General features: G+C 47.2%; 1 protein-coding gene across 5 annotated transcripts in view; it reads right to left on the bottom strand.

The window, feature by feature from the left end:
- The window catches only part of GGPS1 (geranylgeranyl diphosphate synthase 1), a 144599-nt gene extending 134099 nt beyond the window's left edge, over positions 1-10500 (bottom strand). For 4 of the 5 annotated variants that reach the window (XM_078670837.1, XM_078670838.1, XM_078670834.1 and 1 more), the window contains exon 1: positions 10376-10500. The gene's annotated coding sequence lies outside the window, so the exon portion shown is untranslated. Of the gene's footprint in view, positions 1-2643; positions 4557-10271 lie in introns of all 5 variants that reach the window. The other variant, XM_078670835.1, reaches the window with a different exon arrangement.
- Between the last annotated feature and the right edge of the window lie 2175 nt (positions 10501-12675).

A 12675-nucleotide genomic window follows, 5' to 3' on the forward strand; every position in this document is an offset into this window, starting at 1 on the left:
AAGAGTGGAATAGTTCACAAGGGTGAAAGCAAGTATTCTTGTCCATGTAAGGTCTAGGAAGTTAAACGCAATGTGGTAGTTTGGAGGGTGGGAACTTTTTGGAGTCTAGAAAATGTATGCAAAATTAACAAAACCACAAGAAATGTATATATGAAGTGTACTAGATTGATACATTTAGAAAACACAAATTTATGCTGAACTGTATGAAGAATCAACAAATGTATGCTGTTCTGGAAATATATCTTCTTGTGCTTAAGATTATTTTATGAGTGGTTGTTGTCATGTTATGGGTAATAAGGGGGGGAAGATGGTGTAGAGTTATGGAACCAAGTGTGTTGTTCAGGAGATAACGTTTGATTTCACAGTGACATCACTTGGAATGTGACAGAAAAGGCAGTTGGGAAAGCAGGACAAGAATGTCTGGGGTAAATGCTGATGCATTAAAGGAACTTTAAAAAGGCGATTGTAACTGCGACTCATCTTTACAGAGGTTTTTTAAAAGCTTATTAGACAGCCACCTATCCAAAAGATCTGCACTTGACCTATAAAGTAAGAAACTTCACCATAGATCCCCCCGTAGGATAATTTTCATTCATGACAGTGTCTTTAGCTCTAAAAGGACTCCCTGCTATCACAATACAATGCAGGGAGCCTGACTCACAGCTCTATTTTTAAATCTGGTGTTAGTAAAGACCTTCTGATTTTACTAAAATTCTATGTATAATATACTTAGTTGTTGAGGCTGGCTAAAAAGGCAATTGTAACTACGACTCCTCTTTACAAAGAGGTTTTGGAAAAGCTTATTAGACAGCCATCTATCTCAAAGATCTGCACTTGACCTATAAAGTAAGAAACTTCACCATAAAGTCCCCCCTGTAAGATCATTTTCATTCATGACAGTGTCTTTGTCTCTAAAAGGACTCCCTGCTATCACAATACAATGCAGGGAGCCTGACTCACAGCTCTATTTTTAAATCTGGTGTTAGTAAAGACCTTCTGATTTTACTAAAATTCTATGTATAATATACTTAGTTGTTGAGGCTTTCAGCCAGCCCTCTTCACCCATCGGTATGTTATTGTGTAATATTTTTCATCCATCCATCATAGCATACTTCACAGGGCAGTGAGGCAGCCCACTTCAGCCAACTGACCAACTTTACTGTCAGAAACATCATTCCTCTCTTTCACAAGAAACACCACCAAACACAAAGTAATTCCCTTAAAAGCTGCCACGGACTACTATGGCAATGTGTTCTTTTTGAGACCAAAAATATGTTTGCTTTTAGCCAACTTTTTTTTTATTTTTATTTTTTAGATTAATCAATGCCCGTCAGGCTTCCCACCAATATGACCAGCCTGTCACTTTGCGGCCTAGCTCCGACCATTACAAAGCATCATGAATGAACGATAGATTCTGAGCTTTGTGGCCTGTGCTGGCTGAAGCCTCCAGTTTAGTGAAGGAGAGAGGGCTAGCGGTAGGGTTGGGGAGCTTTCCGTTGATGTGTGCACTCTCTGTAGAAGACTGCATGCTATTGTTTGCCAGGAGTCTGAGTGATAATAGGACTGGACAGGTTAGTCCGGAACACACAGTTCTGGAGTCCGATAAAAGTACTGACCAAAATGTTAAACATTTAAAAATCTCACAGTGCATGAATCATCTTTGCATTATTGTATCAGGCATGGATTATAATGTGCAGACTCCTTCTCAATTCGATGTATAGGGAAGAACATGGAGATGAAGGAAGCAGACAGAAGTGTCAACCATGAAAGATAGGTGTAAGAAGGAAAAACAGATAAAACGGAGTGTGAGGATAGAATGTGGGAACCAGACAAAGGGTAAATAAAGAGTGTGAAGAGAACTGGGGAAAGCAGAGATTGCAGTGTAAGAAAGGAATATGATGTGAATGAAAAGTGGAACGCAGGTGGAAGGGATGAAAAAGGGACCCAGAGAGGCTAGAATAAAAGGGGGTATGTTTTAGTGGAAATTCACATTCTGACATTTCAAAAAAATAGTCACATAACATGATCAGGCTTCGAGACACAAATTCACACCGCCACCTCTTTCGAAATGAAGTGCCACATTCAACCACTTTCAGATAGGCTCCCACAAACACACTTTTACATTAATAAAGCATAAAATACAATTGAACCTGCCCAGCTGGTTTTGAGAGGCGAGCTCATACACATCGCTCAACAAAGGAAGGCCAGCCAGTGATGGCTTGAGGCAAAGCCCTCCGGGAACCTCGAAAAGCGCTTTCACAGGAGGACGTTTGGTCTAGTGGCTAGAGATGCCAACCCTAGCACACATGGAACCAGAAGTGGTGTAACCAGTGTGTCATGGGCCCTAGTGCAACGAAAGAAGTGCCATCCATGGCTGCTGTTTGAATTACGAACTACAGAAAAAAAATCAACACTTAAAATAAGCATGTTAAAATTCTCACAGCATCAGAATATTCAAACTGTAGACGCATACAAGTTCAGTCATTCCCAACATTTACCACATCAGAACACTTCACAACTTCAAACCCCCAGAGCATCAGAATACTGTAAAACAACTCACTGTATCACGAGGATCAAAATCAATGGAGACCTACAACATTAGGACACTCACAGCAACACAACACTCAAAAGGTGGAAACTTACATCACAACTTCAGAGGTGAAACATGTTCATTATGCAGTGTGACTGCTCTCCCCCCACGCAGCTCCACTTGTGCTGCCACCTGAGCTCTGTTGCAGGGTGTTTGAGGGCCACCTTCACTCACAGACTCCTCCTGCCTGTGCTTCATTCCTGGTGGTCCAGTGGGAGAGCACTCTGCTCTTCTGCTGCTCTGCCTCTCTTGCCTCTTTCCTTTTGTGCCCTTTTTCCTCTTTCCTTCGTTCTGCCCTTATGTAACTTTTATCCTTTTCACTTCTCAATCTTTCCTTTGTTTTCCCCCACCCCTGCTGCCCCCACTGCCCGGCCCCTCCCCCTCCAGTGTATCCTTCCCACTCCCAGCTGACTCACCTTCAGCCCCATCCCTACTTAATAACGGCTGCATGCAGCTAGAGCGCCACAGGCTCTTCAAAGACAAACCAGTCTGAGCCCATCCGTGACCTGACCGCGACCAGAGTCAGGGACCCTGGTCCTTTGACCCGCCTCCACTACAACTCTAGCACCCACCACGATCTCAACCCCAGATGCAACAACTGCCAGCTTTCGAGACAGACCAACACCCACGGCCCTCTCTCCTGTCTACACTGCCGCCACACCCTCACCCACCTACGTACCCCAGCAGCATCTCCCAGCCTACCGGACATCACCACTCACAAACCATTCAACTGCATCCACCTCAACGTGCGTTCCATACACAAGCCCGCCATAGAAATCAGGGACGAACCTCCTCAACACTTACTCGCCTAACGTCGCCTTCCTCACGGAAACCTGGACCACTGCCAACTCCACACCCGACATCGACACTGCCATTCCTGATGGATAAAACATTTTGCACTAGTACTGCTCATCCTACCAGGAAGAGGCATTGCCGTCGTTCACAAAAGCACCCCCCATTCGACCACCCTCCCAGATGACACAGCGACCCTCATGGAGCATCTCCACTTCCAGATCCAGACCAACCCCATAACGACTCTCTGTGGATCCCTCATTTATAGGCCGCTGTGTATAGCATATGCACTTGCACTGACAGCCATTTCTGTATCTAGCACATTTTACGCCAGTAACATAGCCCTGCAAATAATTAGCAGGCGAGCGCTGTGAGTGGACTATCCAGATCTCGACCTTGTAACTTACAGAATGCGTCCAGGTACCAGAAGCAAGCCTTTGCCACTTAAAAAAAACAAATAAAGTCCTATATTAACCAGAGCTCAGGTCGATTTTTCACACCTACCACTACCTTTTGTACTGCCCTAAATTCGCTGCGGTCTGCTGTGGTGCACTCACACACATTTCAGCGCCATCTAAGAATGAAATCAATAGTGGTAAGTAGAAGGGCAAATTGATGTGGAAGGCAGATCTGCTCAGAACTAGTTTGCTTCGCTCTTTCCCTTCCTCTTCAGGTAACCTGTCCAAAAACAACACCAGAACTAGCTCCGCTTTTCTCAACCCTCAACTTTCTGTTGCCTTTTATAAATACTCCGTTTCCCTGTCCAATATGAAAGGAAATATTTATTGTACCGGTCTCAGACATCGCACATCCGGTGGAGCACCTAGAACATCACCCACCTCTGCTTCAAGCCACTAAACCACTTTCAAGAAAATACATGTTAAGAAAGGGAAATGCGCAAGGAATTTTACCCCTCAAAAATTACAGATACACTATACGCCTGCGACTACTAATTGCCCCAGCGAGAAATAAGATCTGGAACACATGACTATATTTATACAAAATTACAGTTTGTGCTATTAAGCGCCGCATTTAATTTCCTGCCGTTCTTGTTTGTGTTCCGTGTGCTTGAAAAAAGTCTCCTTTAATCTGGCAGCAGACGCCCGAAAATCTCCACTCAAAAGAGAAAACAATTACCAGACTCGCCCTGCTGGCAGAGATGAGAACCCGAATTCTATTACAGGACCGGAGGCTTCAGATTATGCTTCTCAATCTTTTACTGTAAACTCACAGCAGCCAATGAAAACACGTATTTTTCATTACAAAACAGTAAACAACTACATATCCCATCATGACATGTACTTAGGCACGCCCCCTTAGTCCATAAGAGCTCCTTGCGTGCAGCCATCTTCCTCTTTCTTTGCTGCTCACAGCAAGAGATAAGTGCACTTTGCTTCTTCCCTCAGCTGTTTGATATGCGATGGTTGTGATGATTAAGTGATATATTTGTTGTTAATACAGTGGGGTTATACAAGTGATTGGCGAGTTTATTTGACTCTAGACTCACCCCTTGATAACAACTTTCGTGCTGACAGGGATATTTGTGCACGGGGGAGTGCGCGTGGTTGTTGCGCCTTATCCCGCTTTTTCCAGCGTTCCTTTGTGGCTGTAAACGCTCCGCTGAGCGCGAGAAATTGTTCCGGTCGTTGACCGGGGGCAGACCGTCACTGGCATAACACTCGGAGCCTCATAATACCCGGGACACCCTTTCCCCCATTGTGATTATTCAGCGTGTCCTCGCGCAGGCGCAGGGCTCTCCCTAATCGCCCGATGACGCCGTAAGGACCGGGTGGCTCTCGGCCTGAGCGTGCTCCCAAACGCGCTGACTTTGGGCTGGTTTTCAGTAGGAATTCAGTCGCGTTTGGGCAGCACGCTCGAGCGCGAATTCCAAACGACATTCCAGGGATATTTTTTGCATACCACACATTGGTGATTGCTCTGCCCCTCGATCGCCTGAGAAGGTTGTACAAATAAAGGCCTGGACAGAGTGAGCACACACTCTTTATATTATTTCAGTGGCCTGGGTCTCTGGCCCGTGTGATTACAGCTTTGCTGAGGGGGTTCATCGTGATTATTGTTATAGTGTGCACAGTGGGCTGACCCCCCCCCCTTACCCTCCTTGTGGCCTAGAAAGTATTTTCACCTACGCAGTGACTCTGTTTCCCAAGAGTGGGAGTAACAAGCCATACCCCATAATGTCCCAGGGAGAGCAGTATTATGGGGAGTATGCTGAGGAGGAGACTTATGAAGGACAGCAGGAGGCTGTCTTAGAGGACAACTTGGTGAATGCTTTGGACGCTTCGGTCCAGTCCTCGGTTAGTAGGGCTATGGAGACTACGGTCCCACAAACTGTCCAGCAAGCCCTAGCCGCAGCTCTACGCCCTATCCGTAAGCAATTGGAGGGCTTTGCCAAGAGGCACGGCTACGACAAGCCGCAAAAGAAAAAGGTAGAAGCATCTACGTCCAGTCAACCAGCAGCTGATCCTGCTAAATGGCCACATGCACAAGCCTTATCCTCGTTGCCCGCAGGAGGGGCAGTGGATCATTCTTATTCTGAAGGCAAGGCGACATACAAACGTAAATCCTATCCGGATACGGATACCGACACGAACACTACTGACACTGACATGGACACAGACACCTCGGAGGAGCCTCCGGCAAAAAAAGCACAGGTGTCACAGCCTGCGGGGGTAGCACCGGTGAATACCCCTTTCACCTTTGACCCGTCCGAGATCATGCACCCTAGGTCCTCAGACTGGGTGCCCCCAGTCGCGGTCACGGCTTACCTCCATGAGAACATTCGGAAAAGTTTCCCGAGGGAGGTGAGGAATCGCCTCAGGTCCGAGTGCCCTCGTCCAGATCTCCCGGATAAAGTGGCGGAAACGCCAGAGATAGACACGAGTCTCTTGACCTTTCTCAAGAAGTTCTCAAAAGATCCCAAGCGTGGTCTTGATCGGGCATGGAGGGGATGCCAAGACAAGATGTTGGATGTTGTAGGCCCGTTGGCCAAGATCCTGGAGATGGCTCTAGCGGCCAAGGAATCCTCTACGCCCGTGGATCCAGACGTACTGGCAGGATGGACCCAGAGGGCCATATGCCTCATTGGCAATGCGAATTGCGCCATCTCTGCGGAACGGCGCAAATCTCTCCTTATGAAAATGGACGGCAACCTAACCGAATTGGCAGACGCGGAACCGGGACCCCTAGCAGCAGGCCAGCTCTTCGGGGATAAGTTTGTGAAGGACGTTTCAAAATATGTCGGAACTTTCACCGCACTGGACAAGGCTCAGTCAGGCATCAAAAGAGCCCTGAGCCAGGGTGTTTTTAATAGGGCCGGACGAGGCGGGGGTCGCTCGTCGGGCCGTGGTGGTCCCCAAGGCTCCCAGAGAGGCGACTACGGTCGTGGCAGGGGCGACTATAACTCGACCAGAGGAGGGACCTTCTATCCCTCACACAGGAGGTTCACCAGGAATCGATTCCAGTCGAACAACAATAGAGGAAGCTTCAGAAGCCAGTAGAACACAGGTGAGAGTGGCAGATCTTTCTCTTCTTCCTTTGGGGGGTCGGACACGTCACTGCCTCCGGCATTGGCAAAAACTTACACAGGACGCCTGGGTGTTACAGACAGTACAGGGCTTTCACTTGGAGTTTTATTCTCGTCCTGTTCAGTCAGGTTTCCCTGCAAGTCTCCATTTTTCCCAACTAGATCTCAGTTTTATAGAAGAGGAGATCGAGGGATTGCTGCAAAAGCACGCGATAGCACCGGCCGATCAGGGGCCTCACGGCTTTTGCAGCAATATATTCGTTGTTCAGAAGAAGGGAGGCGGACACAGATTGGTCCTGAACCTCAGGGAATTCAACCAGTTTATCACTTACAATCATTTCAAGATGGAGGGCATCCATCTCTTAACAGACTTACTGCAGGAAGGGGACTGGATGGTCCGATTGGACCTCAAAGACGCCTATCTCTCCGTCCCTATCTTCCCTCCACATCGCAGGTACCTCCAGTTCAGGTGGAAGGGCCGATGGTACGAATATTTGGCTCTGCCTTTCAGGCTCTCCTCGGCTCCTTGGTGTTTCACCAAGATAATGAAGCCAGTCGTGGCTTATCTCAGAGAGAGGGGGATTCGTCTTATAATATACCTGGACGACATCCTGATCATGGCACAGGATCAAAGGATCCTTCAGCAGCATCTCGAGCAGACGACAACGCTGCTTCAAAACTTGGGGTTTGTCATCAATTCAAAGAAATCAGTGATGGTCCCCACCCAGGTAATAGACTTCCTGGGGTTCACGATAGACTCATTGGCGGCACAGCTGTGCCTCCCGAAGGAGAAACTGAAGGATCTAAAGAAGGAGATCCGGAAGTTACTGAGCAATCAGACGGTCACTCTCAGGGCGATTGCCAGAATAGTGGGAATTTTGGCCTCATTGGTCCAAGCGATATTCCTGGGCCCTCTGCACTACAGGGCCTTACAACAGTTAAAGATAAGACACCTGCAGAAAGGACTGTTGTATTTGGACATTGTCCCTCTCTCGCAGGAAGTGAGGACCGAGCTACAATGGTGGCTAGGTCATGTCGACGCCTGGAACGGAAGGGCAATATTTGGCTCGCAGCCAGAGATCATAATCGAATCCGACGCCAGCCGCTGGGGCTGGGGGGCGCGCTGCGGAGACATTTCCACGGGCGGCAGGTGGTCTCCTCAGGAGCTTGCTCTACATATAAATTGCTTAGAGCTACTAGCAGGGTCGTTCGCCGTGCGGACTTTGTCCCCGAGGCAGACCTCTTGTTGTATCCTCCTTCGCATGGACAATGTGTCGGCGGTGAGGTACATCAACAAGTTGGGCGGCACGAGGTCGTCGCTTCTTGTACAAATAGCCAAGGATTTTTGGCACTATTGCCTGGCGAATCAGATATCAATAATAGCGGAATATCTTCCGGGCCAGGACAATCAAGTGGCAGATTGGAATTCGAGATACCTCAGGGACTACAGCGACTGGAAGTTGCTTCCAGAGGTCTTTCAATGGCTACAGAACATTTGGGGTCCATTCCAGACGGATCTCTTCGCCTCCAGACTGACCTGTCAGATACCCCAGTTCTTCAGTTGGAGGCCGGACCCTTTGGCAAAGGCGACAGATGCTTTTCTCCAGGACTGGTCGAAGGGAATTCAGTATGCCTTTCCCCCCTTCATGTTGATACCCAGAGTAATGTCTCAGGTGATCAGACAGAGGGCGGAGGTAGTCATGGTGACGCCGTGGTGGACATCCCAGGCGTGGTTCCCCAAGTTATTACAATGGAGTTGCGATCTCCCCAGACTTCTGCCGGAGTCGGACCTGCTGTTGCAGGGCCCTCATCAGGAGCAACATCCTCTGATAATGGAGGGCAGACTGCTGCTGATGGCCTGGAGGCTTTCAGGGAACAGTGGCAGTTGCCAGGGGTTTCAAGCAGGACTTCCGAGTTTATCAAGCAGGCTTGGGCACCATCCACACGGAAACGGTACTCCTCAGCCTGGAAAAACTGGGTGGATTGGTGCATGGAACGACACCTGGATCCCGTGGGGGCAGAACTTCCCCATGTGTTAAATTTCCTGTCAGATAAGGCAGCGGACGGTTTAGCTTATAGATCAGTTAATAACTTCCGATCCGCCATATCAGCGGGGCATGCGCAAATAGACGGAAAGCCGGTGGGCATGCACCCGGTAGTTTGCAAATTACTCAAGGGCATTAGAGTGTCTAATCCCCCGAAGCCCAAATACACAGGGTTGTGGGATGTGTCTTTAGTTCTGGCTCTACTTGACCAATGGCCAATCAATTCGCTGTTAACCAGGAAGCAACTATCGGCAAAGCTAGCCATGTTACTTTGCCTCTCAGCATGTAGAAGGTCGTCGGACGTACGAGCTCTCAACGTAACAGGTAGAGTATTTACTCCAGAAGGAGTTTCCTTTACAATTACAGGACGCACAAAGACAATGTCACGTCATATTACTTACAATGCATTTCATGATAATGAAAAGTTGTGTGTAGTTCAGTGTTTAAAGACATATGAGAAATGCACAAAGGCCATTAGGCCTCAGGGCTGTTCACAATTGCTAATTGCTTTGCAAAAACCTTTTAAAGCTGTGGCGGCTGCCACCATTGCCAGATGGCTTCGTTATATTATGAAAGAAGCTGGCATTGACATTACCATATTTGGTGCTCATTCTGTTAGAGGCGCTAGGGCCTCAAAGTCATTCATGTTGGGTTCCAGCATCCAAGACATTATGCATAGTGCAGATTGGTCCTCAGAGTCCACTTTTAGGACGTACTATTATAAGCCGGTGGGGGATATTACCTCTGTTGTTTTTAATAAGCGTTAAACTAGCATAATCTGAAGCCTCCGGTCCTGTAATAGAATCAAAAATTTGCTAACATTTGTGCCAAGAATTTTCAATTCTATTAAGGACACGGAGGCGAGGATTATCCCACCCGGCAAGGTTATGTGTATACCTGCTTGCCCACCCAGTTGATTTCGGTGGTTACGGTTTTATTTCCTTTATTTCAGGATCAGACAAAAAAGGAGACTGATCGTAGAAGATTGCCAGGAAATGCATCCTGAGACGTTGTTGTTTCTTCCATGTTGGAGGATTTGTGAAGTTTTCAAGTTGTTTGGAATTGTTCGCCTCAAAGAAAGAGGAAGATGGCTGCACGCAAGGAGCTCTTATGGACTAAGGGGGCGTGCCTAAGTACATGTCATGATGGGATATGTAGTTGTTTACTGTTTTGTAATGAAAAATACGTGTTTTCATTGGCTGCTGTGAGTTTACAGTAAAAGATTGAGAAGCATAATCCTCGCCTCCGTGTCCTTAATAGAATTGAAAATTCTTGGCACGAATGTTAGCAAATTTTTGACTCATCTGATCTCCAAGTGCTTGGCTCATGAAATATTTTCCCAAACACGCACGCAAGGTTTGTCTGCTTGCAGAAAACGAAAAGTACGAAAGACGCCTTACTCACACTTCAAAATATCACACCGGCTCTCCACCATCTCACTCTAGCAGCGTACACCCAGAGAAACAGTGGCATCGCCGGCAACGTAATTTCCGACGCTACCGGAAGTGCGTAGTTCAGCTCTCGTTTTGTAGTCCAATTGATGCAAGAAAGGGGAAAACAAAGGCGTCCAGGGTAAAGGAAATGCTAATGGAGAAATATCTAGCCTCTAAGACTAAATGTCTGATTGGAGCAGCAAATTAGATGTTTGCCTGGGATCACCTTGGACAGGCTTTCTTTCCTACCACGCATTGCATTCTGTGGCATGTAGTTGTATATTTATTCACTCTCAACATACTGTCTAGGGTCCAGGTGCCCTGAGTTGGGTCTGTAATTTATGCGTCGGGTAACGGTTTTCATTTCTTTCGGTGAGCAAAGAATGAAAGTCAAAACAGGGGCCCTTCAGTAAACGGGAGAGCGAGCGGCAGAGATAGCTATCAGGTGCCTGAATCCAGTATCTCTACATCATGTGTGACTGTGTGTCATTATGACGATGACAAATCTTTTTTTTGTTTAGTAATACGTTGTTGTAACGTCTAACTTATTTTTATTAATGATGCACATAGGTCAGATTTGAGTGAGAGAGAGAGCTAGAGATTGTGAAACGGGAATGTCGAGAAACGGATAAGGGTGAGTCATAGAACGTAGAAGTAGAGAAAGAGTCGAGGTGAGTTAGAGGCAGACAGGTGAAATAGTGAGAGATGTATAGGGCGGTGCAATGTAAAAACACCAGTGAGGTAGAGAGCAGGGCAAAATGAAACGTGGCATTGGCAGACATGCTAGAGAGAGTAGCGAGCGAGAGAGGGCTGATGAACAGCAAGAGAGGGAGGGATACAGAGGTGAAACAGAGACAGAGATGAGGCAGAGAAAGAGTGGTGAGGTTGATACAGATGTAAAGGAAAGAGAGGGTGATCCGATACATAATGCAGACCCAGCAGTGTAGGTAGCCCCGAAACCCCACAAGGCCCCCCCCCCACTAAGCCTCAGAACTATGAGTATCTGTGAGAGACACTGAAGAAACAGAGATGGAGAGAGAGATGGTGGAGGTAGAGACGGGTAGAGGAAAATGCACTCAGAAAGGTGTAAGGTATTAAAAGAGATGAAGTAGAGGGAAGAGCAGTAGAACGGAGATGGTGAAGCGGCGAGTGAGTGGAGAGAGGTGACATGGGAACAAAGCAGTGGAGTGCAGAGAGGTTTGAGGGAACGTTTAGGCAGGGAGAGCAGCTTGAGAGGTAGAGGTGTGTAAGTAGGCACAGAAAGTGGCAGAAATGAAGTTGTGTGTTGTAAAGACAGTGAGGTTCGAGAGGTATTTTGATAGAGAGTGATGAGGAGACATAAGTGAGCTAGAGAGAGCTGACATGGATGAGAAAAGGGGCAGAGATGTGGAGAGAGGTGGAGAGTGAGGTAAAGCTAGAGGGGGAAGCTGTGTACGTGACGTCATGTAAGGAGAGGGAAGGGCTGAGATTATTTTAAATGTAATTTTTTCAACTGTCTGGGAGCCTGAGGGTTAAGGTTGAGTAGGGTGGGCAAGCCCAGATCAGGGATATCTAAAGGATTTTGGGGGGCCAGGGCCAAAGGTATTTTGGGGGCCGCTGATTGGAACAGCTTTGAATGTATGACCCAGTTACAGCTCATTCATGCACTCTTTGGCAAGGTTACTGACAGTGCTCAGGCACACTGGTCTAAATTCTAAAGGTGTTTACATCTATGTGAGAAGTTGGCCTGATGTGCAGTGCTCACTATTCTAGTGATCACTATATATCAGTCCAAACAACCCTTATTGATGATTGGTTGTAAGTCAACCTTATAGACCAGCTATCCTAGTAGCATGGATACGAGCAGTCTAAGGCTAAGACTCTAGAGGGCGTGTTAAGCCAGCTGTTTTACCATCACATTACCCCTTGAACACCCAGTGAAAGGACACCACACAAGTTGTTATGAAAATAAACAGTGTATTTATTTATAACAAGACTACCCTGGCTCTTTATGAGACAGGGAGCTAAGCACACAACAAAACTCTTACGAAAATACTTTTAAGTTAGCACGTTACACAAATGCCCGAGGGGCACGAAAAACCATATACGCTAAAAGTGGAATGCGAATTACTAGCAGGTAAGTAACAGTTCTAATAGGCTTTGGAATCGCTAGGACTGGACTAGGGAATCGTTAGATTACTACTAGGAGGCCCAGGGGACTCGGGTGCAGAGTGTGCACTCTCACGCGGGATGCGGGACAAAGTCTATGGAAGCTAGAATTCACAAAGTTAG

The sequence above is a fragment of the Lissotriton helveticus genome, chromosome 12 (assembly GCF_964261635.1).
Source record: "Lissotriton helveticus chromosome 12, aLisHel1.1, whole genome shotgun sequence".
Lineage (NCBI taxonomy): Eukaryota > Metazoa > Chordata > Amphibia > Caudata > Salamandridae > Lissotriton > Lissotriton helveticus.